Source organism: Pinus tabuliformis, chromosome 2_1 (genome assembly GCF_031772625.1).
Source record: "Pinus tabuliformis cultivar Carrire ecotype Pingquan chromosome 2_1, CPIR1, whole genome shotgun sequence".
Taxonomy (NCBI): domain Eukaryota; kingdom Viridiplantae; phylum Streptophyta; class Pinopsida; order Pinales; family Pinaceae; genus Pinus; species Pinus tabuliformis.
Genome location: NC_142299.1, coordinates 925,048,592 through 925,076,005, shown reverse-complemented (window position 1 = coordinate 925,076,005; position 27,414 = coordinate 925,048,592). Strand labels below are relative to the sequence as shown.

The following is a 27,414-nucleotide window of genomic DNA, read 5'->3' as shown; positions in this document are numbered from 1 at the left end:
ATAGAATTGGAGAACCTATATTTCATTCATTCTATGAAGTGCAACAAGTTGGGATCATAGAAAGCTAAGGATGTTATATATGCGTATTCAAACCTACGCATTGTGTCTAAAGAGGTGAAGAGTATACAAGTGGACCTCATAAAGATTGGGATGTGGAAGCAGAATGCCCAGAATTGGATCTCTGTCTTGCTACTATTGATATTAGTGTTGACGCAATCGGAAGTAAAGAAGCCTCTTCTTCCAATCCACACTCTAGTTCTATTAAACAAGCATTTTGTTCTATATTTGTTGATGAGGATGAGGATTATTATAATATGTAATTGTATGTCTTTAGCTCATGTGTTATTTCATTTTTAGAACATATAGTTTAATGTGTAAAGGTTGGTTTTGGAATCTTGGATGTGTTACCCACCAAAATGGGTAACCCCTAGGAGAAAACTTTCCTTCTATTCCTAACATACAAACGCCCAACCAGCGACCCCTGACAGCCACCACTAGCTAATGATATGCCATATATCTCTACCACTTGCATCAGCCATTTGCTTCTCACCCATCTAGCATGAGCACATGGACGAAGGTGGGCTTCCACTCAAAAGATACTTTGGTCACGTTGTAATCGGGTGCTTATACTTGTTTGACTTTGGGCATTTGATTAAGATTATGGAATGATCTAGAAGAATGATGGACTTTAACGGCGATCTTGTTCGTTCACCTTAAATGGGGGGTTTGTTGGAAAATGTAACTATGTTTGGCCTTCATTAATGTACTTGAGTCATCATGAAATGTACTTGTCAAAAGAATAAAGAAAAAGAATTATTCTTGTAATAATGACTTATTAAAGCATAGGTTTCATGCTTGGGTCATTATTATAATAGCCAAAGTTCCCATTTTGGACTCCTAGGATTAATATTGAGTTTATAGAGTCATTGCACATTCAAAGAGACCCTTCTTGGGATTTTTAATCAGGTAAAAAGGTTAAGTATTGAGTCAAATATGATTTATGTATCCTCCACGCCACGTCAGCCTAAAAGAGATCATGTCGGCCTAAGGACCCTAATTCGACCCACAAGAAGCCTATAAATACAAGCTAGTCGAAGTCATTTGGAGTATCACATCTCAAGCTAGTTTGATATCTCAAGAGTAGCTGGAGAAGTGCGAAGTTTGTTGTCGGGAAGCCGAAGGAAGTGCGAGTTTGAGGAAGTCTAAGGAGAAGAAGAAAATTGAACTTTTGGTGCCTCTCTCTCTCTGTTTCGTGCCCTAGTTTGGGAGATCGAAGTCTTCCAAGTTTTGCTATTGCCGGAAGCTACCTGTTGCCGGAAGCTGCTGACTAGTTAAAGTTGCTAGAAGGGGTCGAAGATCTGGGAGGCTGACTTCATGTGGAGGGAAGGCTTGGTCTTGGTTTAGGGTGAAGAGTCTCAAAGAATACTACTAAAAGGAAGAATTATCTTGAATGGGTTTTCCCCTCGAGGGGGGTTTTGCCTTGGCATAGTGCCTATATCTTGTGTCTCTTGTTTTGTGATCTTCGTACACACATAATATGGTAATTGCTTGATGAAAGATATAATAATAAAGAAATAAAATAAGCCAACACACTCACAAGTAATTATGAAGAAAGGAGAATCAAACCCTAATATAACTACTTTGATTTTCCAACATGGTATCAGAGCTAAGGTCAAGAAGAGTCAAAGATCACTTTGTTGGCATGGATTCTCCCTCTATGATGAACTACATAAGAATGGGTATCAACATTGCTGGAAGTTGGATCAAGAAGGTCATCTACTACTTGTTCAACAAGGTCAAAAGTCAAGGATTCTTGGCTGCTCTTATAGGTTCTCTTACTGATGACAATGCATGGATCATTGATAGTGGAGCATCGAGACACATGACAGGAGAAAGTAAACAACTTCATGCACTATCAAAGGAACCATCTTCTCAGAATTGGGTGACAACAAAAGATATGTTGTTAGAGGCCTAGGATCAACATTGTTGAAGCTGGATAATGGATCGAAGCTACATCTCAACAACATTTTATATGTTCCAGGTTTGAAGATAAAGGGGAAAGAATTTCTTTTGTTGATGGAAAAGTATTGGTTTGGGGAAAAGACTCTAGCATTGATAAAGCTAGGGTTATTGGAGTTCGTGAAGGAAGTCTTTATAAAGTCATTACACCACCTCCTCAAGCTTTGGTTCATATGGAAATAAGTCCCATTGAGCTATGGCATAGGAGGTATGGTCATCTACATTATAAGGGCATCCCTACTCTTAGTCAACTAGTTCATGGTATTCCTAATATGAAGTTGGATCATGAAGGTGTGTGCAAGGGATGTTCTTTGGGAAAACATACAAGAAAGCCATTTCACAATAGTGAAACTAGGTCTAAAGAGATATTAGACCTCATCCATTCTGATGTGTGTGGGCCCATGTCTGACAAATCACTTGGAGGTCATCTCTACTATGTGACATTTATTGATGACCATTCTAGAAAGACATGGCTCTACCTTCTCAAAACAAAAGATGAAGTATTTGATAAGTTCAAGGAGTTTAGGGCTGAAGTGGAAACCCTAACCGAAAGAAAAAAAAATTGAGGTCTAATAATGGTGGGGAATACACTTCTAAGGAATTAATTGCAAATTGTAAGGAAGCATGTATTAAGAGGGAGCTCATTGTTCCCTATTATCCCGAACAAAATGGATTGGCCGAAATGAAGAATAGGTCAATTAAAGAAGGCATTCGAACTATGCTCCTTAATCAAGATCTACCAAAGTTCTTATGGGGAGAAGCAGCAATGACAATTGTATACATTCAAAATAGAAGTCCTCATAAGAGTCTTGATAATACAACACTCGAAGAATTATTGACAGGAAAGAATTTGAGTGTGGATAACCTCTGAATCTTTGGAAGTCCAGCATATATCCATGTTCCGAAAGACAAGCGAAAGAAGTTGGACTCTACAAGTATCAAGGGAATATTCGTTGGATATAGTCTCTCTTCAAAAGCATATAGAATCTACATCAAGGAAGGAAGATATATTGAAGTAAGCAGGGATGTCATATTTGATGAGAATCAAGCATACAAGAAATCAAAGGATATTCCTATTGATTCTGATGACGAAGTTCCCATATTTGAAGAAGGAGAAGTTCATCATGAAAAATCTACAACAAAACTCGAAGAAGAAGGACCAAGTGAGACTATTCAATCGGTGGTCATCCCAACCACAAGGAAGAGGCCAAATTGGTTGAAAACTACACTAGAAGATGTTGAAGGACATGAAGCTGAGAAAGGAACCTTCAGGGAAAGAAAGTTTATACTACATATATGACAAAATTGATTGAAGCCAAACCATCTACATTCAAGGAATCTGCGCATCAGGAGGTTTGGAAAAAAGCAATGTAGGAAGAATATCTATCCATAATGAAGAATGGGGTTTGGGAAATCGTTCCTAGACCTAGTGACAAATCGGTTGTCACATCTAAATGGATCTATAAGATCAAACATGCAGTTGATGGAAGTATAGACAAGTATAAAGCAAGATTTGTTGCAAGGGGTTTCTCTCAAAAGGAAGGCATTGATTATGAAGAAAACTTTGCACCTACAACAAGGTACACTACCATTAGATCGTTGGTTTCATTGGCTGCTACAATGGGTTGGAATATCCATCAAAATGTGACCATTGATGAGAAAGTGTACATCGAACAACCCAAAGGATTTGAATTTAATAGCAAGGACTCTCATGTTTGCAGACTTAAGAAGGCCCTATATGGCTTAAAGCAAGCACCTAGGGCATGGTATGCAGGATGGATGCATATCTACTTAGAATTGGGTTCGTGAAGAGTTTTGTTGATCCGAATCTCTACATCAAGGTTGTGAATGATGAGCCCGTCATTATTTTGCTATATGTGGATGATCTATTCATCACAGGTGTGGAGCGAAGAATTCAAGAATGCAAGAAGATGTTGGCAGCTGAATTTGAAATGAAGGATCTAGGACTGATGCACTATTACCTAGGTCTAGAAGTATGGCAGAGACCTAGGGAGATATATTTGGGGCAAGGAAAGTACATCATCAAGTTGTTGCAGAAATTTGGGATGATGGATTCCAAGCTGATGACTACTCCTATGATCACCAATCTCAAGAAGTTGAGGGACTCTGACTCTAGTCTCGTGGATCCTACCTCCTATCGACAGTTGGTGGGTTCCCTGATGTATCTAGTAAATACTAGGCCAGATATATGTTTTGCAGTAAACATTCTTAGTCAGTTTCAGTTGGAGCCCCGTCACGATCATTGGATAACTGCTAAACATATACTGAGGTATCTTCGTGGCACTATATATCACTACCTAAAGTATGATAATAAGTAAGTCAAGCTAATTGGATTCACAGACTCTGATTGGAGTGGCAGTGAGACCGATGAAAGGAGCACTACCAGAGGATGTTTTAGTATGGGAACTGCTACGATCTCATGGATGAGTAGGAAGAAAGATCCCATTGCGTTGAGTAGTGTCAAGGTAGAATATGTGGCTGCATGTGAAGTAGGAAAGGAGGTTGTTTGGTTAAGGAAGCTTCTGACAGATTTGTTCGAGAAGTCTCTAGGTCCTACTATGATTAATTGTGACAATCAAAGTTGTATTAATATGTCTGGAGATCTCGTGTTTCATTTGAGGATGATACATATCAATAATAAGTTCGACTTTATTAGGAACCTGGTGTAGGATAGGATTGTGAAGTTGGAGTATGTCTCGACAGATGAACATGGTAGCAGATATACTAACAAAGGCTCTTCTGAATAAGAAGTTTGAGTATCTGAGAAACTTGTTGGGTTTGGTAGACATTGTTGATTGTATTGATGATAAAGAAATAGAAGAGATTTGTTGAGACTTTGCGAGTGAAGCATTTCCTTGGAGGACATCTGGCCGACACTTTGTGTTGATGTCTAGGTCCCAAAGTAGGGAAGGGTGGCGTGGGTCATAGAGCTCTGACCATGGATACGCACCTAGGTCCCTGGGTTAGTGGTTAGCAAGTAAGCCTAATGGTACCTAGAGGGGCTAAAATCTTGAATCCACCTTATTCCCACTTGGATAGATTTCCCTGGTCAGGAATCCAATCTATGGCATTGCGGTGCCTAAATTGTTGAGAGACCAATGGATAGATTTCCCTAGTCGGGAATCTAGTCCATGGCATTGCAGTGCCTAAAGTTCTTCATTATTTCATATAGTTTGAGATCTTACATTGTATTTGTAAATTATGAATACCTCCCTAGTTAAGAGGGAGTGTTGGAAAATGTAACTATGTTTGGATTTCTTTAATGTACTTGAGTCATCATGAAATGCACTAGTCAAAAGAATAAAGAAAAGAATTTTTATTATTGTAACAATGACTTATTAAAGCATAGGTTTCATGCTTGGGTCATCATTATATTAGTCATAATCCCCATTGTGGACTCCTAAGATTAATATTGAGTTTATAGAGTCATTGTACATTCAAAGAGACCCTTCTTGGGCTTTTGAATCATGTAAAAAGGTTAAATATTGAGTCAAATGTGATTTATGTATCCTCCACACCATGTTGGCATAGAAGAGATCATGTCGGCCTAAGGACCCTAATTTGACCCACAAGAAGCCTATAAATACAAGCTAGTCAAAGTCATTTGGAATATCCCATCTCAAGCTAGTTCGATATGTCAAGAGTAGCTGGAGAAGTGCGAAGTTTGTTGCTGGGAAGCCGAAAGAAGTTCGAGTTTGGGGAAGTCTAAGGAGAAGAAGAAAATAGAACTTTTGGTACCTCTCTCTCTATTTCATGCCCTAGTTTGAGAGATCGAAGTCTTCCAAGTTTCGTTGTTGCCGAAAGTTGCCTATTGTCAGAAGTTGTTGCCTAGTCGAATTTGCTGGAAGGGGTTGAAGATATGGGAGGTCGACTTGGTGTGGAGGGAAGGTATGGTATTGGTCTAGGGTGAAGAGTCTCAAAGAATACTATTGAAAGGAATAATTATCTTGACTAGGGTTTCCCCTCGAGGGGGGTTTTGCCTTGGAATAGTGCCTATATCTTGTGTCTCTTTTTTTGTGACCTTCATACACACATAATATGGTGATTGCTTGATGAAAGATATAATAATAAATAAATAAAAGAAGCCAACACACTCACAAGTAATTATCAAGAAAGGAGAATCAAACCCTAATATAACTACTTTGATTTTCCAACAAGGTTAATCTTCGATCCTAGTCCAATGGGACCTCCCTAAATGACCTAACGGTTATAGGAGGGGAACTACTTGGGAAGCTTGGATTGAGATAGTGTATTTCCATCTATCCCATATATCATACTTAATACTTTCCATCATACATTACAAGCCCATATCTCACCTCCATTCTTCAGATTCAACTGACCACTAGTTCTCTGAGATTTGGCACTCATATGTCACATAATTGGGTAGGACTTGAAAACTTTGCCCTAGGAGGTTGATGTAGCTAAAAGAAACAGAAAAATCATATCATGGCCACAAGAAAAACAAAGAAAGAAAATTCAAAATGCAAAAGATGGCCAAGGACATCAAAAGTAGCACGTGAGCAAAAGCCTAGCTTGAGCTCTACCTCACTCACATTAGAGGAAATTTCAGCCTAAAAGTAGCTTCCTAAGGAAATTCAAGAAATTAATAAAAAATGCCATGTAGACAATTTTTAATATTATTTTACGTTTATCTATGTTCCACAATATTTATTAACACGAGATTTAATAAAAAAAATTAATATATTATTTCTAATTTTTACTTTTATTGAAATCCCTTAATATAGGGCACATTTATTAAAATAATTGTCTATATATTTTTTATATTTAAATTTAACTGGTTATATTTATATTTTATATTTGACTGTGTGTATATATTTTATATTTAACTAATTTTTTTGGTGTTTTTTAACAACATTGTCTACTAAAGCCACAATTTTGCCCAAAATATATTTTTTTGGCCGAAATCCAGTAATTTGTCCTTTCTGGAATACATTTTTTTAATTATTTCACATTTAGCTATTTTTTAACTATTTAACTATTTTATATTTAATTATATTTAACTATTTCATATTTAACTATATATTCTATATTTTTTGACAGAATCTATCAATTTGTCTGTTTTGGAATACAATTTTTAACTATTTTATATTTAACTATATATTCTATATTTTTGGCCGGTAATTTGTCCTTTTTGGAATACGTTTTTTAACTATGCTTTAACCATTTAACCATTTTATATTTAACTATATTTTATAGTTTTGGCTGGAATCCAGTAATTTGTTCTTTCTGGAATACATCTTTTAATTATTTAACTATTTTTTAACTATTTAACTATTTTATATTTAACTATAACTATCTATATTTATATTTTATATTTAATTGTTTATATATATTTTATATTTAACTATTTTTTGGTGTTTTTTGGGCATGGTTATTAATGTCAAATGGGCCCACATTTTTAATTTATATTTTTTCAATAATATCAAGATTGACATTGCATTAATAACTTTTTTGATATTCTAATTCATATGGTAAGGTAGGTAAATAACATTAATAAAATATTTCACAAATGCCCAAATTAATAATAAAATATTTCACTGATATCCAAGTTAATAATTAAATATTTCACAGATACCCAAATTAAACAATTTAAAATTATTTAGGACATGTACCTCTTTTTAAATTTAAAGAATTTTGATTGGTTTACATATTATGACATGGAAATTACGTGAAAAATTCATGGGTACTTTTAGGCTGAAATTTCCTCTAATGTATGGCCATCACTCAATCCCTGAGCGCATGTTGCTCCATTACATCAAAATAAGGAACCCTTGAATGTCCCAACCTCGATTAGCAATGAATTGACTCATCATTAAGGGGTAATACAACTACTATATCATTCAATGAAAGCTCTAACCCTTGAGCTATGAGTGGTAATACAAAAAAAAAAACAAGAAGTAAAAGGCGCACAAAAGGGGTGGAAAAACAAAGCCGAGCTGGTAACTCATGCCTCCACAATAGCTCCCTCCTCACATCTATACACTTAGGATGTGGAATTCCCAATCGACTGGTCCCTTTAACCATTGCACTTGATCATGAAGTCTTGTTCCCTCCATGACCATCATTATTATTCACTGACACCTATCAATTGAAGGGTGAACCAAGGAAATGTTACTTCCCCTTAGGGGTTGGAAACACCTAATAGGGTTGTCCTTTAGCCACTCCTACCTAGGGAGAAAACACCATTGTGAGATCAAGGTCCAAAGTTTGGAAAGGGATCCTTATTTGAAGTATTAAATAGCCCATGACATTCAAGTTGGGTTCACGTAGACACAATAATGATCTTTGTCTCTAATGATGGTTGCTTTCACTAGACTCTTTGTTGTGATTGTCAGGTGGTTCAGCGACCCAAGTCCTGGGCACCTTATCCACAGGTACCCAGGCCCTTAGAGAATTATATTGGCACAAACAGGTGAAGTATTAAGAAGCCCTGGACCTCCTAGCGGCACCAGCATATGACACATGTTCCAGGGCACCTCTTGCACCAAGGAGGTTCTGCCACTTTGCACCATATTTGATGATTCTTCAAGATGACACACCTGTACCCAGCGTGCCCCTAGGCCAACGTATGCACCAATTGATGGATGGACACTGATTCAGGGCCAAAATGAGGATGGTCTCACCTTCTAAGGCTTGGGAGGTTTAGTTGCTCCTAAAAATCCCTCAATGTTGGAGCAGAGATGGACACTTTGAGCCAATGGAGACACATGGAGACCACTTTGGGGTGCCCCAGTTGGATCCTAGGACCACTGAGAGACCCCTTGAGGTGAATTTGAGGGCCAACCCTCAAATCATAATTTTTGCATGCTACTACACCACATTTGACACATCGTAACACTTAGAGATGCCACTTGGAGCCTACCTCATGGATGACATCAGCCTTAGAAGCCTAACGACTCATACATGTGAGCTTACTTAAGCATTTATGTCAAAATCTAGTGGGTTGGCTTGTAACGCAAAGGTCTATTGTAATTAAACTCGTTTTTAGGGGCTTTTAGGCTAATATTAGAGCTTGTCCTCGTCATACAATGCACCTCAATAGATTTGATCCCTCTCGGTGCTTGGTAGATCTGGAATTAAGATGGATCTAGACTGGTAGAGCATATATATATTCTTAGATGAGAATACCATGGGCAAAACCATGGGTTATGAAAACCTCCAAGAAACCACCAACGATAAATTGAATATTTTACCTCAATTTTATTTTAAGTATTAATTTGATTTTTTATTTTATTTTATTTGATTTTTTAATTTATTTTTATTTTTATTTTTATTTTTATATAATTTGACCAAGGCAAATTTTTTACATAACATAATAGGACAAGAGTCAGGACATCTCTTCCATATTGGGTTGGAGAGCGCCTCTCGGCGCAATCATCACTTGGATTTTTTTGGCCTCTCTAGACGAATTTTGGCCTTCTTGTATCTTTCGAAAGATGTGATCTATGGAGCATTTCATTTATTGGGGCTATATTCTTGTCTTTGGAGAAGTTACCTTAGATCAATGAATGGATTGTTCATGTACATTGTCTTGTAAGTGAGCTTTGTTGTTGAAAATTTCTGATTTTGTGTCTAATGTATGGAATAAAGTATTGATCTAGAGTTTTCTATTACACAATTGTTATTGAAGATAAATTGTATAGAAACTAGGTCTCATTATTGCATACATTACTCATGTATAATATGTGAATGGCGATCCCCTCGGTGAACCTTATTAGCTCTCCCAAGTGAATTTTGATCCCTCACAAAGGTAATAGTTAATTTTGATCCCTCACAAAGGCAATAGTTAGGATTTTTTTGTTTGGAAATCAAAATATTCTTACTTCTTTGCATTAATTAGCCTATCTTAAGCATCCATAGACTCCATCAACCCAAGGACTAGGCACTGGCCATGTCTAGTTGGTAAGCAAGTTACTTCTATCCATAAATTGAATTTTGCTTTCTCTTTCTTCTCTAATTCAGCCTTCTTAAGGATAAGCGAGCCAATTAGGGCTTAGTGCGAAATTGCTTGGGAAGGATATTTCAAGGATTGGAAGGATTCAACATCAAGAATAGAAGTGGTTTCCTAAAAATCACTACTTTTGGTGGTCAATCTCTCCATTCTCCTCCATAATTTCTCTTTCCCTAGTTATTTTCCCATAGGAGAAACCCTAGTTTGGTCAAGCTTCAACTTGAGGGCTTATTAAAGGTTTCATGTACCTTTTTTTGTTGATATTCATTGTTGGAAAACTTTTCCTAGCACCTTGACCTTAGGATATTCCATTTCACACAATATTAATCAAACCCTAGGTCTAGTCACTAGTGTGCCTTTGATTGGCCTCTGCAAGGGGATGTGAATTGCCTCTTCATCATTATTTGAGCTTTGTACTTAAGTTGAGCCATGCTTTGGAAGCCTATTGTGTCACCTCAAACCCCTAAACCTAAAATATCTCTTGTAGGTTACTTTATACCGGGACTCCTCCCATTGGTGAAAATCCATAAAGAGCAAGGGGTAGTCGTTGTGGTGACGGTAGGCCACTACCTTATAGTTGTCACTTGGTCTAGTGCTTTCCGTGTAGGGCACCCCTCTACAAGGCCTGCTAGATTTTGTGGAAACGGGATGTATAGCCCCATCTATAAAGTCTAATTTTGGATTCTGCATCATGTAATCATCTAGGCGAATTTATATAGACATGGTTTACCTTCTAAAATGTCATTTATGTGTCTCATTTTTTTTCCTCTTGCAAGATAATGTGTCATATATATATAGAACAAAATTAAACACAAGACAGAGCAAGCCAGCTATGTGTTCAGCTTGTGCTAAATTACAGAACATGTGACTTTGGCTAAGAGATTTGAACAAGCTGACATGTTAAATTACTCTACATAATGTGAAATTGAAAGAAGGGAGCACTAAACAATGAAACATTCCTCCATTAATAATGAATGGCAATATATATATATATGAAAACATAAAATCAAACATGAAAAAGTTAAACAATGTGAGAATATTTAATATATTCAGTGCTAGTTATCAATTGCACTAAGCTGAATTACTTGAATCGTTGAGAATACTAGAACTTACGTAAAGTAAATTTTTGCACAGTAGCCAACAAGTCCACTTATAAATTTATAATTGCAAACGCAACCCAAACATCAGCTTGTGGCCTTTCAAGAGAACCAATCAAGGCCACCTGCAAAAGGGAACTTGTCATGTGTGAACTTACAAATTTCAGATATTGACTGTACAAGCATAATATGTAATTAATCCATATCGTTTTAATCACTGAGACTAGATAAGACCTACCAAACCAAGTACTGTTGAAAGAAGAAAATTGACCCAGTCCATTGGTGTCAGGCTTGGATTCTTCTTTTCTGGCTGCAAAAGTTTTCTTATTTAGTCACTCAACATATAGGTTTCAGGGTTTACCTTATAATGCATTCCAAAATCTTACCAGAACCAGCTCCATGTCAGCCATGGGAATGTTCTTGAAGTGTTTAATGTGGATACTCCTATCATAAGATTGCAATTTGTCGCTGTGCAGTGTTGCTCGCCTGCAAAGTTAATAACATAAAGAATTAATCTTCCCCAGACAAATTTTACTTAAGCCTCTTTCAAGAACAATGCTTTCCTGACTAACATGTTTTGAGCAGACTCGTAAAGGAGTGTTACAAACATGTCCTAAACTATGTTGTACTTTCCAGGACAAAGTTTCCTAAATTCCCAGCCATCATGTATGATACTAATAACCTAAACTCTGGCCCAAGATAGAGACAATATTTGTTGTGGTCGATAAAGCCAAACATATTACAATCCTGTTGACCTTCAAGGCATCCAGATTCCAGATAAAGAGTTGTGCACAATAGAAATCCTGTAGTTTTTTCTTTCTTTTTGAATGTAGTTTAAGATGAATATGTTACCTGTATACAACAATCATCTGCTCAAATGTTGGTTCTTGAATTGTGATTTTACCAAACAAATTTCTTAAACTGCAAAAGCATTGAATGCTAATGAGCCACAGGTGTGCATTATGGTGAATGTAATCAACCTTGATTCCTACATCCTTACAACCATAAGCTACACATAATAACATAGGATACCAAAACAAACTCATCAACCATTAATCAGCACCTGCAATCCATGTTCTCAATTCGGATGCGCTCAATATAAAGATTCTCATTGGATGGGTTTCCAACATCCTCATTCATTCGTGTGGACCCTCTGCTACTTGTACCACTGAGATTTCTCATTAAAAGTTTTCCAAGTCTGCTCAGAAAAAAGAGATGAAGAGACAAAAACTACAAAATTAAATTCAATGTTTGATAACCCAATGTTAAGAGGAACCTTGTCCATCCTACTAAGTATGTAATATAAATCATGCCCAATAACTGGCTGCCTACCCAGTCAGCTGAAGCAGCCAGTCCCAAGCTCTAGATAGGAGCATATCCACCTTCTCCATGATAAAGTAATCACTTGTGCGGTCTATTCCAATACCCCGGCGGAAAACAATATACTTCACAACAAAAGCAGGGGAAACAGATTGTTAGAAAATATTCAGAATTTCTCTCTATATCAATTTTTAAATTATATTCAAATTGTGATGTTGTCATTGCTACATCTGGATACAGAATGTGATGATAGCAGATTGCTTGCTTTACATCCAAAATGAAAAATTATCCTTGCAATTTATGAAAGAAAAATTGTAGATCAGAATACCAAAAATACATGCATATGTCGCAACATTATCATACTTTTCCATTTTTGACCTATACGATGAAGCAGAAGATAGGAGATGTCACATAATGTAATGACCCAACTTGAGTCACTGATTATTAGCATGTTTACGAGACATGTGTATGATAGCTACATACACATGCATCGCAGGCATTGCACTAGTATACATCCTAATTTAATCATATAAAGTTTAAACGTCTATGTAAAAAAATGAATTAGTTATTAAAAGTATTAATTAATACCTTATTTATTAAGTAGAACAATAAAATATATTTATTTATTTTATTAAATAAAATTTTATTTAAATAATAAATAACTATTATTGCAATGGAGAAGATTTACTTTACTTCATAAATCTTTGGACAATTCATGATAAGGTACTTAAAAGAAAATACTATTCTCGAAGTCGGTTGAGATGATAAGGTTAAAAACTCATTTAATGAATAATGACCAACTCAAGTGAAAATATCTTAATGGATAAGGTTAAATCTTAAGATTAATTGGAGGAAAGGGAGGTGGGGTTTCTTGGGAGGGGAGAAACCTTCCTTATATAAACAATAATGAAAGTGAAAGAAGTAGAATACAATTGCACACAGTAATAAATATATCCTTCCTTTCCTGATTATTTGAGATGCTTTTCACCACATGCTGCATTGTTGGCAGCTAGTTAAAAGATGCCCAGATACAATTCTTATATTGAATTTATGTAGCAAAAAGGGAAAGGAATTGTATGACATACGATGCAAATGATCCTAGTGATGTTACAAGCGTAGAAGATTACGACTCTCTGGATGGTCGAGAGGATGAGGGGTTTCTAAATGAATTCTGGTCTGCAGATTGGGGAATCGGTTATGATGATCAACAAGAAGAAAGTATTATGCTCCCTCTGGTAAATAATATGGATCAATATGAGGCATTTCTGCATCTACCAAGCTATGAAGTCCCTCCTAATGAATGGAAAGGTTTCTTCTTTATGTTTCAAGGTGATGCTAATCCCGCCAAAGAGGATGTTTCTATCATTGAGGAAGATTCCAATAGCCCTAGTGTGGAGAAGATTGAAAAGGATTCTTCTTCCAGCCATGTCACTGAAAAGGGGTTCATATTCATATTTGAGTGGTATACCCCTCATTGTGCCTCTAGAGTGATGGCCCCATAGTCCTGAAGCCTGTTTCTAAAACCCGATCCAATTTGGCTAAAGCTCAAAGGAGATTTCAATCTTGGCTTCCTGATTAATCCAATTATATATATATCTATCTATATATAGATATATATATAGGGAGAGAGAGAGCATATTTAATCAATGTTATATTAAATTTAAAAGCTTTTTAAATTATTTTTTTTTACATCAAATTGATACCATGCACTAATATAATTGTAGTGCATAGAACCTGTAAATCACCCTTTAGAAAAAGGCCTTCAACAAGGTTTCTATCATTTAAACAAAGACTACCATTGTGATACCCCACACCGCATTGAATACAAGCTTGCATTTGTTTATCACTGCTTGAAAGAGTAGTTGATTGTAGTCTTCCAAGTGGTCCATTGACTTTATAAAAGGATTTGAAAATCCAAAACTCTTTACTGTTTGAGAGAGAGATGGAATGTTGCTTCCTGAGCTCCTTTTCTTGTAGAGCAAAATACAAGAGCTGCTTTTCCTCCAGAATATTGTATGAGCATATCATAGAGGAAATTTTGAAGACGCTAAGTAGATATAGAATCCTCATCAACCATACAAGACACTATAGAAAAAGAACAAAAGTATGAGAGCAAATTCAAAAGTTCAACCAGAATAGGATAAATTTAAAAAATAATATACTATATGAAGTATCAGAATGTGTTGTGAACACAGTAAAAGGTAAGATGCAGAACACAGTCAATTGTAATATTCAATTGCTGGATTGTCAAATGAGAAATTTATTCATGTTGCTTATGTCCAATGTGCAACAAATTATATATGTTCAAGCTCAACAAAAACAATGGATAGTAAATAATACCTTTTCAAAGAGAGTCATTTTTGGCTGAGGCATATCCTATCTAATGAATAATTGTTGTAAGAATCAACTTGACATGTTTAGATAAGAATTCATTTCAGAACATGAAAATGAAAGCATGTTTTAAGGTTGTTGGAGCTAACTGGTTGGATGAATATGATGCACGAAGTTTACAAAAGCTATCAATTTTCATTCTAAGTTATTGACTAAGCAGTCAACTATGTTAGGATTGAACAAACTTATCTGCTATAGATTTGAGCAAAATTGTTATATATAGGTTTTTTTTTCAAATCTTTTAATGTATGAACAAAATAGTGGCAGATTTGAAATATCTGCTAAGGGAAATATTACTGCAAAATCTAGCAGTCTAGTGAAAAGTAAGGTCATTAAGTTTTTATGGATAGGTGACTTCTGGTGTAAACTAAGCTGATCACTCAATCTTTTCAGATTCGTCTATCAATGGATAAGTCTTATCAATACCTCCATCCTCTATTTCCATATTCATTTTGACTATCTGCATAATATGCCTACAAGTGTCAGTTGCACTTATCCACACATTCCATACTAATTCATTAAACTACTGTTGCCTCCTTGATGTCCTTTCCAAGGTTTTCAATGATGAAGTTTTCCTCCACATTGTGTACTCGGAGTCATTTCAATGATATTATTCGTTCACTACTTCAACATCATTGGACTTTCACAACTAACAGCTATACCTATGTTTAGCGTTAAACATGTAGGAATGAAAGCCATAAGTTTCATGCACAATCAATACACGAAAGAATGATTTCCAATTATTTTGCTTAAACATTGCTGGTACATGGATACCTATATAAATCATGACTTATGTTAGGGATGTGATATTTATAATTTTATTTTTATTTTTATTTTACATATCAATATGAATGATAGATGGAAATAAAATAATGAATACACTTGACTACTAGATGTGAAAATGAACTTACAAATATATTGGTTAGACATAGCCAAGTATGTTATATGAACTCAAAGATCAATATCATAGATGAGAGTTTATTAAAATGCATAGAAAATCGTTATCTAAATACAATTGATTTTGAATATATCGATGCATATGTTATAATTTGTGGGCAAGTGTTTACATTGCAGATAGTATCATTACCAAACCAACCACGTGATGACAAAACTTCAAGAACAATTAAGGCTCAATGAGATTCCATAATAGAGTATTGACCCTAATTCTACTAGGAGGGGTGGAGGTGTTGCCCACCGTTTATCCTCCAAAACCTGGAGTCATGGGAGGATTGTGTGAGTCACGCTCCCCTAGACGTGTGATGATGACTGCCGGATGCCTACGAGGAAATCAGGTCAATTTAGTTGACGTTGCCATCCTTAGAGTTATGAATGGTTAGGTCAGTATAACTGACACCATAGCATACTCCAGTAGAGGACAGATAGGATGGGAGCGGAAGAGATTAGGAAGGATAGGATGATTTTAGAATAGCTTGGGAACCTAGTTGGGACAAGGTATGACTATTAAAGTTGTAAACCTATAAATGTTTTATATATATATATATATATATATATATATAGATATATATATATATATATAGATATATCAGTGTTGTGAAAATCGCGATAAAATGAAAAAATCGCGATTTTTTCCCTCTACCGATAAAATCGCGATAATTAAACGAAAAAATCGCCGGTTTTTTTTTGCCAATTTTTATTGGAAAAATCGCGATAAAAACGAAAAAATCGCAATAAAAATTAAAAAATCGCCGCCGGTCGCGACAGCATAGTTTTATAACGTTTTTTTGGGTTTTTTCATGCAATTTTTTTTTAAAGAAACAAATGATTTTTGAGTGGGGCAGCTTAATGATCAAGTCTAGGCCCTAGTATGGATATGCTATTCATGGTAATGTTAAATTCTTAAAGTAAAAGTGACATTCTCCTTAATCTTCATTTTCATCCTTTTACTTAAATTTTTAACATTACCATGAAATGACTCAGGATGTTTGAGAGTGGTTCCAGCCTCATTGGATTTCATATGGAGAAAGTAGAATTTTAGATTTCATTTAAAATCCAGCAGACTTATCAATTTTTCAGGATTTTAGGATTGGGAGATTATAATGTTTCCAGGTGACACCACCTGCCCGGGATACCCCTGCCACCAGTAGAGGACGTGGTCTACCTCCTATAGCTCCTACTTCTAGTTCTTTAGCTTCTAGAGCACATCAGACTCCACTGCCATCTCCACCAACATAGGCACCAGCATCTACATCTAGAGGGAAAGGGAAAGTTGTGGCATTTTCTCGCAAGAGGGGCAGAGGAAAGCAATAGGATTAGACTTTCATTTTATTGTATATGACATTATGACATGATGAGATACATTATCATATTTTTTGTTGATATTTTGAGGCTGAGTTGGGACTCAGGAGTCAGGACTTCATATTCAGGACATGATTCAATGTTATGTGTGATTTTAGCGCTAGAAATGATATTAAACATCTTATATATTAGTTTTTTTATCATATTTATGTGTCAATGTATTTATTTTATGTTTTAGATGGTTTAGATATTAAAAAAATTGAAAAAAAAATTAATATTTTTGTACCAAACGATTTTTTCCCGATTTTTTCTGATTTTTTCCCGATTTTTTCCGGTTTGTTCCCCGCGCCGATTTAATCCCGATCACGATTTTCACAACATTGATATATATATTTCACGGGACATAATCCTTACACAAGTTATATTAATCGTTAAAATAAATACTAATATACTATATAAACTCAACTTCGGGATGAAGTTTTCTTTGAAGGAGGGGTGTATGTAATGACCCAACTTGAATCACTGATTATCAACATGCTTACGAGAAATGTGTATGATAGCTACATACACATGCATCCAAGCATTGCACTAGTATACATCTTAATTTAATCATGTAAACGTCTATGTAAGAAAATGAATTAGTTATTAAAAGTATTAATTAATACCTTATTTATTAAGTAGAACAATAAAATATATTTATTTATTTTATTAAATAAAATTTTATTTAAATAATAAATAATTATTATTACAATGGACAAGATTTACTTTACTTCATAAATCTTTGGACAATTCATGATAAGGTACTTAAAAGAAAATACTATTCTCGAAGTCGGTTGAGATGATAAGGTTAAAAACTCATTTAATGAATAATGACCAACTCAAGTGAAAATATCTTAATGGATAAGGTTAAATCTTAAGATTAATTGGAGGAAAGGGAGGTGGGGTTTCTTGGGAGGGGAGAAACCTTCCCTATATAAACATAATCGAAAGGAGAAGTAGGGGGGAGAATGGAAAATCAGTCTGTTTGAGGGATGAGCTGGGGCTCGATTTTGGAACTATAAATTGGGAAATTTTGAGTTGTTCTTGGAGTTTTGGGCACGGGGGCCAGTGGACTTCCATTTCGAAGTCCTCTGGATCTGGGAACCGCAGAGGTTGATCCCAGATAGGCAGGGAGGAATAAGTTGGTTTGGTAATGGACTCAGAAAACTTGGAGCAATGTGATCAACACCAGACGGGAGAACTAGGTACGCAGATGCATTTAATTTGATAGAATTTTGAAAAAGGAAATCTGTCAATCTGATTAGAATATAAAACTTAATATCAGTCTTTACAGTCTTTACATTCGATTGAAATGGAATATCAGTCTTTAAAGTCTTTACATTTGATTGAAATGGAAAAACAAGCCTTACATATGGTATCAGAGCTAAATTCAAGCACTTAATATTAGTCTTTACAGTCTTTACATTCGATTGAAATGGAATATCAGTCTTTACAGTCTTTACATTTGATTGAAATGGAAAAACAAGCCTTACACATAATATCACACCAATCAATTAATATTCGTAAGAAAACTATCAAGGAAAATTAAATAAAAAATAGAGAAATATGTGTTAAATAAAATCACTGAACTGGACTATTACTTTATAAGCATATGCTCCTAACTCTGAAAATAAATAATTATATGTCAGAATTAGGAACATTAACCAATGCAATAAGTGCTGTGAACTATTCAAAATCATGAGATATCAGTCAGCTGCGAATAATGCTCATGAGATATGGGTCATGGAATAATGACTTAATCTATGCAAATAATCCCAAAAATGATTCTTAATTGTATGTCATTTTACAATTGCGAAAAGTATGATTTTCATATGAAAATGGGAAAACTTCAAAATTGAAAAATACATAGAAGCACTTGCTGACACGTGATGACACTTGAATAATATCAAATAAATAGCCCAGGACTTCTGGTTATCAATGTGAAGAAAAAAAGGAAACAAATAGACAATATAGCCCAATAAATAACAAAACAAATCAAATTGTAGCTGAGGGTTGCTGTAAATTGCAGATGATAGATTTCATCACCACTGAACAGCTTCAAACTTCAGAGATTCAAAGGCATAAATTTTTTTGCCAACAGAATACAAACAAAGTTATTGAACAAACTGCAGGGGCAACTGCAGGGGCTTGCTGATATGGACAAAATCTGAAAATGGTATCATAAGTACATCACATTTCAAAAATGTATGTCTTTCCAACAAAAGAGAAATCAGTGCAATGCATAAGCACTACCCCAAATGGAATAATTTGCAAATGGTTTTTAGTATTTACTCTTTCAATATAATCAATCACTTAAACAAGTGTACCACTCAAGATTTTCATGGTTATACTACAGCGTTGTAATAAACAACAGAAGTACCGAGAAGTGAAAGGGAAGTTTGTGAAGTACCAAGATAAGTTGGGGGTGGTGGAGAATTCCTTCCTTGCTAGGAGGGAGTGTTGAAGTTTATACTAGCAGCTTCGGAAGGTCTTCTACGTAGGTTTGGTGTCTTAGCATGTGGAAGATGGTTTATTGCCTCTTTAGGTGCTTGCTTGGTGGAGTAAGTGATTTATGTCTTCTTTCCGAAGTCTAACTTAGGAAGTACAATAATTAAAGTAAGTTGATTATTGTGGACTATTAAGTCATCTTCTAAGAATAAATAATTTAATTATTTAAGTGACTTCGAAATGATCTCCAAGATCTTCTAAAAGGGAGATTAGAGTTAGGGATTTGGGCTTAATGAAGATTATAAAAAGAAGCCTAAGGAAGAGGTGAAGACATAAGAGAGGAGACACAAGAAGAGAAAGCATTTTTTCTATAGCGTGAGTGACTCAGTAGACTGAAGTGCAAAGGAGGAAGACTACAGGAGGATTCGAGGGCGCATCCAAGAGGCCAAGTTGCTGGAGGTTGCAGGGCCGAGTTTCTGAAGAGAGGGAAGTCGATTGGAGAAGCTGATTTGCTAGAGGCCGAATTTACTGAGGCACAGTGGCAGCTCGTAGGGAAGGCACAGGTTCGATTTGCCAGTTGATTGTTGAGCCAAATTTCTCTAGGCCAAATTCCTTCCTAGGCCAATTTCCAGGAGGCTGAATTTCCTTGGGCCGAATTCATCCAATGGGGGCTGAGTTACAGATTCCAGCAACTGTATTTTTTCCTTGTAATACTCTGTGGGTCAAAAACCCTGATTTTCCAGATGAATGAATGATGGAGAATTGTCATGGGTATTTATCTATTGTAATGTGTGATTGATCTCTCTGAATTTTCATTTTCCATTGCATATACTTCTAGAAGTTAAAATACCAATGATTTTATTTTTCGGTAATTCAAAAATTATTTGGTTAATTAAATAAATTGCTAGGAATAAATAATTTCCGTGATAAAATAAATCTGGGTTGGTATTAGGAGATTTAACACCCTCCAGATGCAACTTTCAAAGAAAATAAGAAGTCAAGAAAATCCACTATAAGGTTAAGAGTCAACTCTATAGTGCGGCAATTGTGGAAGCACCCTTGTGTGCAGTAAGATATTTGTTTCTCTCCATTGACAATACACATTATCTCCACAATCTCTCTTATTATCACAAAGTTGTTAATGCATAGCCAAACTAGAGTGAGAGATGATTTGCAAATTCGCACGGATTTGTTACTTGTTTTCCTAAATGATGTTGAGAGGAGCATTTATGTTAACAGACAACAAAATGGACAAGTATGAATGGCATATGCAAAGGCAACAGACTGTTCTAGCCAATAGGAGGCTCATTGACAGATTTTCAGAGTACACATGCATGGAACAAGAACACAAGAGGAAAGAACTTACTTCATATAGTGAAATAACATGAATATGTATTATGAAGTATAATTTAGATTCAATTGTGGCTGCCGAAGATGAGTAGTGGGCCCCAAGATAGATAAATCTTATGCCAAAATTGTGCTCATCTTTTCATGGATAAGCATGCTATCAAATTTAAAGCACTACACCTAATGTTTATCAAACTACAGAACCCATCTAAAATGTTTTTTAATATAAAATGGGCATTATTTACTCTACACTTGTTACATATATTTTTAGATCAATGAATCATTTTAGAGTTGATCTTTACGACATAAAATGTAATACTAAAAACTTCAAACATGGAAAATAACAAAAAAATGGTGCCATTTTTCTTAAGAGATTAGATTTTACAGGAGTTGAACAGTTGAAAAACATAAGGCATACCTTGTAAACTACAGAGAAAATATGGTTTGTTCATGTAATGATGATATGATCTATTTTTCTTTTATGTATGTGCAGAGTTTAGGAAAACTGGACAATGTGAGAGCATTCTCACATCCATAGAAAGAAACCAGCCATTTACAACCTAGTCCCAGGTACAACAACATGGAATCCACAAGGTCAAATATATGGAAACCTTTGAAATACCTTGTTTGCAAATCGAGGAAGATTATCATGAGGATTTTCTTGGAAAAAATTTGTCAGTAGTCTGGAATCAAGCTGCAGTCCCAAGTACAACACAAACCAATGCAAAAAACACAAGAAATATTCAAATATTAGACCCTTTGAAGAGCTAGAAAAGAGAAACCACTAAGAATTACTGGCACAAATAACCATTAAAGAGATAAATTTGCACCTGAGACTCATCCACAGATATTGGAAGATTAAGGAGATAATTAGCTGACTCTGCTACATCTGCCTCTTTATCACTAAGTGGCTTGAAATTGCTCTTCTCCATCACCTGAAGAAAAAATATTAGTGCATGAAGGAAAAAATAGGACTAATATAGCAAATGCACATTTCACATAGAAAATTATTTCTAGTATATGGTATGCAGTTAGAAGAATGTAAAAGAACCTAATTTGATTAGCGTTTAAATTATTTGCAGTGTATGATATGCAGTTAGAAGAAAGTAAGAAGAACCTAATTTGATTAGCCTCATGAAACAGATAAATTGCATTTAACATAAACCCAACTGCAATTCAAACATGATAGCCTAGCATCAATTGATATCACAATTTTGAAAAATAGCCACCAGTGACCAGACTGAACCATCATTGCGGTTCAAAAGACAAGCGAAAGCACTAGGAAGGAGTTTCTCAAAGATGTATGTCCTAATTGCTAAGATAGAAAAAATTATGCAAAAACAACTCGATGCATTACAATTTTCAAGAAAGTGTGTGTCCATTACCATAATAGTTATCCTAGTTTCTAGATAAGAAATTCGGGCAGCAACTGCTTCATCTAAATATGCTTCAATCATGTTATTGAACAACAAAAGAAATCTTGCAAGTGTTTGTTAATGGAGTTAGAGTCACCACCTTCTTAGGGATTGATTAACATTTATATTTGAAGCAAAGTTACACTCCATTTTCTAAATAGTTGCCACCGGAAATAACAAACATTCAATCATGACTAGATGACAAACTCAAGACCACAGCATAAGTGTTTAGTGGTGGGTGCCACTACAAAAATTGGACTTTGTCATGCAACCATAATTGAGCCCAAGGACAACCTACATAAAAGCTATCAGACTTGGACTAGCCTTGGACTCAGTGATGCTCAAATTACAGCCCAGCTCAAACTCGGCCTTAATTTCACCAAACGACTAAGCCAAATAAAATATACATAAAATATTCAAATTTTAAATAACAATATTCATGTACATCAATGTAAATACGAACAATTGGATGCCAAATATGCAGATTTTCTGATTTATATTGCATGGAAGGGTGCAATTATGGAAAGCCACATCAAGATATATAAACTATAAGTTCTAGGATACATAAATAAAAGTTTTGATACATAATACATAAACACTGAGGTTTTGAAGGGCATCGAAAGTCTAGTAATCATCAACACGCATCAAGACAGCAGTGAGTATTATGAGCACCTAGCAAAGTTACAGATAAAGAAGGCGTTCAAGGGGAGTTCCTCAAACATGATATTGGTTCTCTATACCATCACATTGCTGATCTATTTAATCATGTTGGTTGTTATGGTTTTCCTTCTTCATGACCCCATCATATCATCCACCCCATTTTCAAATCAAGGAATAAATCTGTTGAACACATATAAAAGTAATAGGCAAATTTAGGTAATTCGTGTGATACCTATTATTCACAAAATATACATATAAATACATCTTGTGTGAAGCTTAGTTTCATCTACCAAGAGGTCTATTGGACTTCTCATGACTGCTGGCTTTCACTTGATGCTTTTCGCCTTCCACTCAAGTGAATGTAATGTCCTATTCAAATTAATTGCCCAAGGAAGGACATAATAACCTATTTGACCCTGCAAGCATAGTCTTTTCAAAAGGGGGAAATTATTATTTAATGTTAGCATTAGATAATAAAAGTTAAATTTGGGGCAAATGGAGAGAAACTTGCCAGTCACTCAAATTTGAATTTAGGAGGGGAAAGCCCCAACAAGAATCTATAAAAGGAAGGGAGAAGAATCATTATGATCACCATGGATAGTTATTCTTCTTGAATCTGGACTGAGGCTCTTAGAGGGTTTTAAGGTCCCTTTTTCCTGATTGGTTTTAGTGGTGAAAGATTCCACCCTAGCCAATCCTCCTATCTTCCTTGCTACATGACCGAATTCTGGCTGGAAAATTATCTTTCTAAGGCAACAAACCATCCTTTTGAGGCAGCAAAGGGATAGAGATTACTATCTGAGACAGCGAAGGGCTGGCATACACTTTTCTGAGGTAGTGAAGGGCTGAAGGACTAACTTTCTGAGGAAGCGGTGACTAGAGACTACCTTCTACGGCAACAAAGGGCTAAATCTATCTTCCTGTGGTAGCAGAAGGACAATATATACCTTCCTGAGGCAGTGAGGGCTGGAGACTGCCTTCTGAGGCAGCAAAGGGATAAACCTATATTGTTGAGGTAGCAGAAGGCCAATATATACCTTCCTGTGGCAGTTGAAGGTTGAGGATTAACTTCCTGAGGCTGCGGAGGGTTAACAGACTATTTTATGAGGCTACGAGTGACCAAAGGGGCCACGATTAGGAAGACACAAGGCTTAATAAGGGTGCCAGGTAGCAGTGAGGTTTGTTATGATTTTGTGGCACCAAGGGGGCAGCTACTTTCTGTAGCCCAGAAATCATTTTTGATTTGATATCCTTGTTGGGAAATTGTTGACCATTGTAAGTCTATTAATTGCTTGTTGAATCAATCCTATTTTATAATGGTGGCATGTGGAATCTACTATTGCTTGGGTTCCTTACTATACTACTTGCATATTCAATAAAGAGTATCAATGTTTCATAGATTGATGAATATTGCACTACGGTTATGTAATACAATTCTTTAATGGTTTATTGAAAACACTAGTTCATAATTGCACCCTAAGGGTAATCTCCCCAAGAGGGATATTACAGTGGTATCAGAGTTGTGCATCCTGCTAGCCTATGAGCATATGATTTTTGGATGCTCCTGGAGGTTAGGAAAAACATTACAGTTAGCAAAAAGAAGGGGACCAATGTTGGAAACCAGTTTGATGCCGAGAGGGGGGATGAATCAGTATCAAGGCTTATTAATCAGTTTTAACCATCACACCTGTTGTCGCTCAAATTGTACACATGATTGCAACAAACGCTAAGGGCAGGGGTTGTCACTCTGATTCCGACCCTCTCCATTTAAGTTGCCTCCCTACAGCTGGATAAGGGGGGTAGTCCCTACGGATTAAATGATGAGTTCAAGAGACACAATTGAATGACCTAGCAACTTGTTTGAAGATAATTGGCAAGTTAAGGTTATTAGCACAAATTGATTAAATTTAAGAGTTTCCTAAGAATGAGACCAGTGCCTTAGGAATCAATTTACTTGCACAATATAGATTAATTTCCAAGTTACAGGATGAACAGTTGCTACTAGGATGAAAACTATCCTATGTGTGATGTGACACCTAGAACTAAGTGAAATGCAAATTGTTGGTTGATTTTAGATTAAATGTCTATTCTAAGTTAATAATTTCTCTCAACCGTTTTAAAGATAGTCTCAAATGTAGGTTGTGGAGAGAAACCCAGGGGCGAAAGCTATGGCTTTATTAACGATACCTCCCCTGGAGTTCTAGCCACCCAAATGCCTTTGGCGCTGCAGGGACTGTGGCTTTGACAATTGCAAGGTCACCGTGTTAACCACAAGTGAGGGTCTAAACTTCGCAAGTTGGGTGAGAAAGGTGGTCCTATCTTCTTTCAACCAAGCTTATGCTTGGAGGTAAATTAATTAATGCACAACTAATCCTAGGATGAAGTGCAAGTTATGAGTGATTGCCTTAAATGAGATTATCAAATGGCCTCTTAAGTACTTTAAGTTAAATTACTTAGGATTAGATGCTTATGATGTTCAATACAAAGTACTTAGAGAGCAATATTAGGAACAATCTCAATTAAAACAATGTGCTAATGAAACAAGATCACTAGAGTGCCCAATATAAATCACTTGATTAGCAATCTTAATGATAAAAAGTGCTATAAATAACCAATGAGAAGTAAGGAGCACCAAATTAATTAATCTTTTACACTTAATATGCAATAAAATGAGCAATAGGATTATCAAATTGAGATGACAATATTACTCAAAGAAGGTGATATCACAAGATTATTACAATATCACAACATTGTTGAACCTTGAAACAAGATAATGCTCTTAATTAACAACCAATTTCTTATGTTACTTATCAATTAGAAACAAGAGGTTACAAAACTATTCTGATTACTTTACAAGAGCAAAATAAGTGATATCAATATCATTAACTTTCACAATTAGCCACTTTAGAAAATTAGCAATTTCGCAATAAGCCAATGTTAAGTTAATTAGAGCACAATCTTCTTTGAGATGGGATTAGTGAAATGCACTATGCGAATGCCAAAAATGCAAGAGGAGGAAATGATGCAACAAATGCAAGATGAACAATGATTTTTTATGTTTACCAATCAGCCCAAAACAAGACACTGGAGAACTATAAGAGCAATCCATGTATCATTTGCAAACGAGGATAAAATGCAAGATAGGAAAACCTTAAGCTATGAAATGAATTCTTATGACTTTGTAACACTTTTTAAGGTATTTCCTTCCTGCTGTAGCATGTATATCAGACTCAGAAAATTATATATCAGACCTCCAAAACACTATGGCAATCAATAACCCAAGAGCACAAAATTTGATTTATCAATTGAGATTAAATGTGCAATGATTATAGGCTTATGTGAGAGTGATTTAGGGCTTCTTTAAGATGTTTAGATTAGATTTATGCCACTGTAAGTATGATGCTTCAGATCTGGTTGCAAAACAGTGAGGAAGAGGGTAGAAGAGCCAAATACTTAGGCCTATAAGCCTAGTTTGATGACTAGTTGGGCTTCAAACACCTGCAACACAATTTGTTAGCTTGAAATAAGATATATCAGCCCTCTTGTGACAATAGTTAGGGCTTTTAAGGCTGGTTGATGGATTGTTGAGCTACTTTAGGCCTTGGAACCCTTGTCAAGAGGCTAGCAAGTCTGCAAAACAAATAGTTAGCGAGAAAAACCCAAAATTTATGGCTCAAATGATAAACATCAATTATAAACAATTGCCACACTTACCTTAGGCCTGCAACCACAAATATTAGTGTCAAATTAAATGTCAAAACCCCACAAATATGCCAAAAATGACTGAATTAATGAGAAAAACGCCCAAGTAGGGTTGCATCCTAGGGCTAGAAGCCCTCCAAGGCCTGCAGCTGCCTCAAAATTTTCCCAATAGGGCTGCAGCGAAGAGAAACGCTCCTCTAGGGGCTGCGGCTAGGAGGGATAGGACTGTGTCTGCCCAAATTGATGCCACAAGGGCCTACGGCCTGCCCCAAAAAGGCCCTAAGGCATGCGGCTAAGCCCTAAAGGGTTTCCGCTAGGGTTACAAAGCCCTTAGGGGTTGCGGCTAGCTTGGAAAAGCCCTTAGGGGCTGCGGCTAGGCCAAAATGGCCTAAAAGCACCCACAACACCCCTTCAAGTGAACTCACCCCCCTACAAACATAAAATTTTAGCGAAAAAAAACTGCAAAAGGCCTCAAAAAAACTAGCGGTTTCCTTCTTCTGGTTGAACGTTGAGTTGCTGGGAGTTGGAAAGGCTAGATCTTATCCTTTAGGGCCTAGATTAGCATTCTGTTCTTGAATGAATAGCCCATAAATTAATTGTTGCTTCAAACCCTTGAGCAATCACCTACACAGATGAACAAGTGGAGAGCCCAAATACCCAATATATACAATAATTTAAAACTCCAAACCCCAAATTCTATACAAAAATAAAAAAATGGGTAAAATTT

The 27,414-nt window shown here is 35.8% G+C and overlaps 1 pseudogene across 1 annotated transcript in view; it reads right to left on the bottom strand.

Annotated features, from left to right (window-relative positions):
- The window catches only part of LOC149203681 (uncharacterized), a 220,215-nt pseudogene that overhangs the window by 159,514 nt on the left and 33,287 nt on the right, over window positions 1-27,414 (bottom strand). The window contains exons 4-11 of the transcript XR_016253635.1: window positions 21,741-21,845; window positions 21,533-21,604; window positions 12,442-12,554; window positions 12,173-12,307; window positions 11,962-12,030; window positions 11,496-11,595; window positions 11,348-11,419; window positions 11,126-11,234 (exon numbers count right to left, since the gene is read on the bottom strand). The product of XR_016253635.1 is annotated as an uncharacterized LOC149203681 (transcript). The remainder of the gene's footprint in view (window positions 1-11,125; window positions 11,235-11,347; window positions 11,420-11,495; window positions 11,596-11,961; window positions 12,031-12,172; window positions 12,308-12,441; window positions 12,555-21,532; window positions 21,605-21,740; window positions 21,846-27,414) is intronic.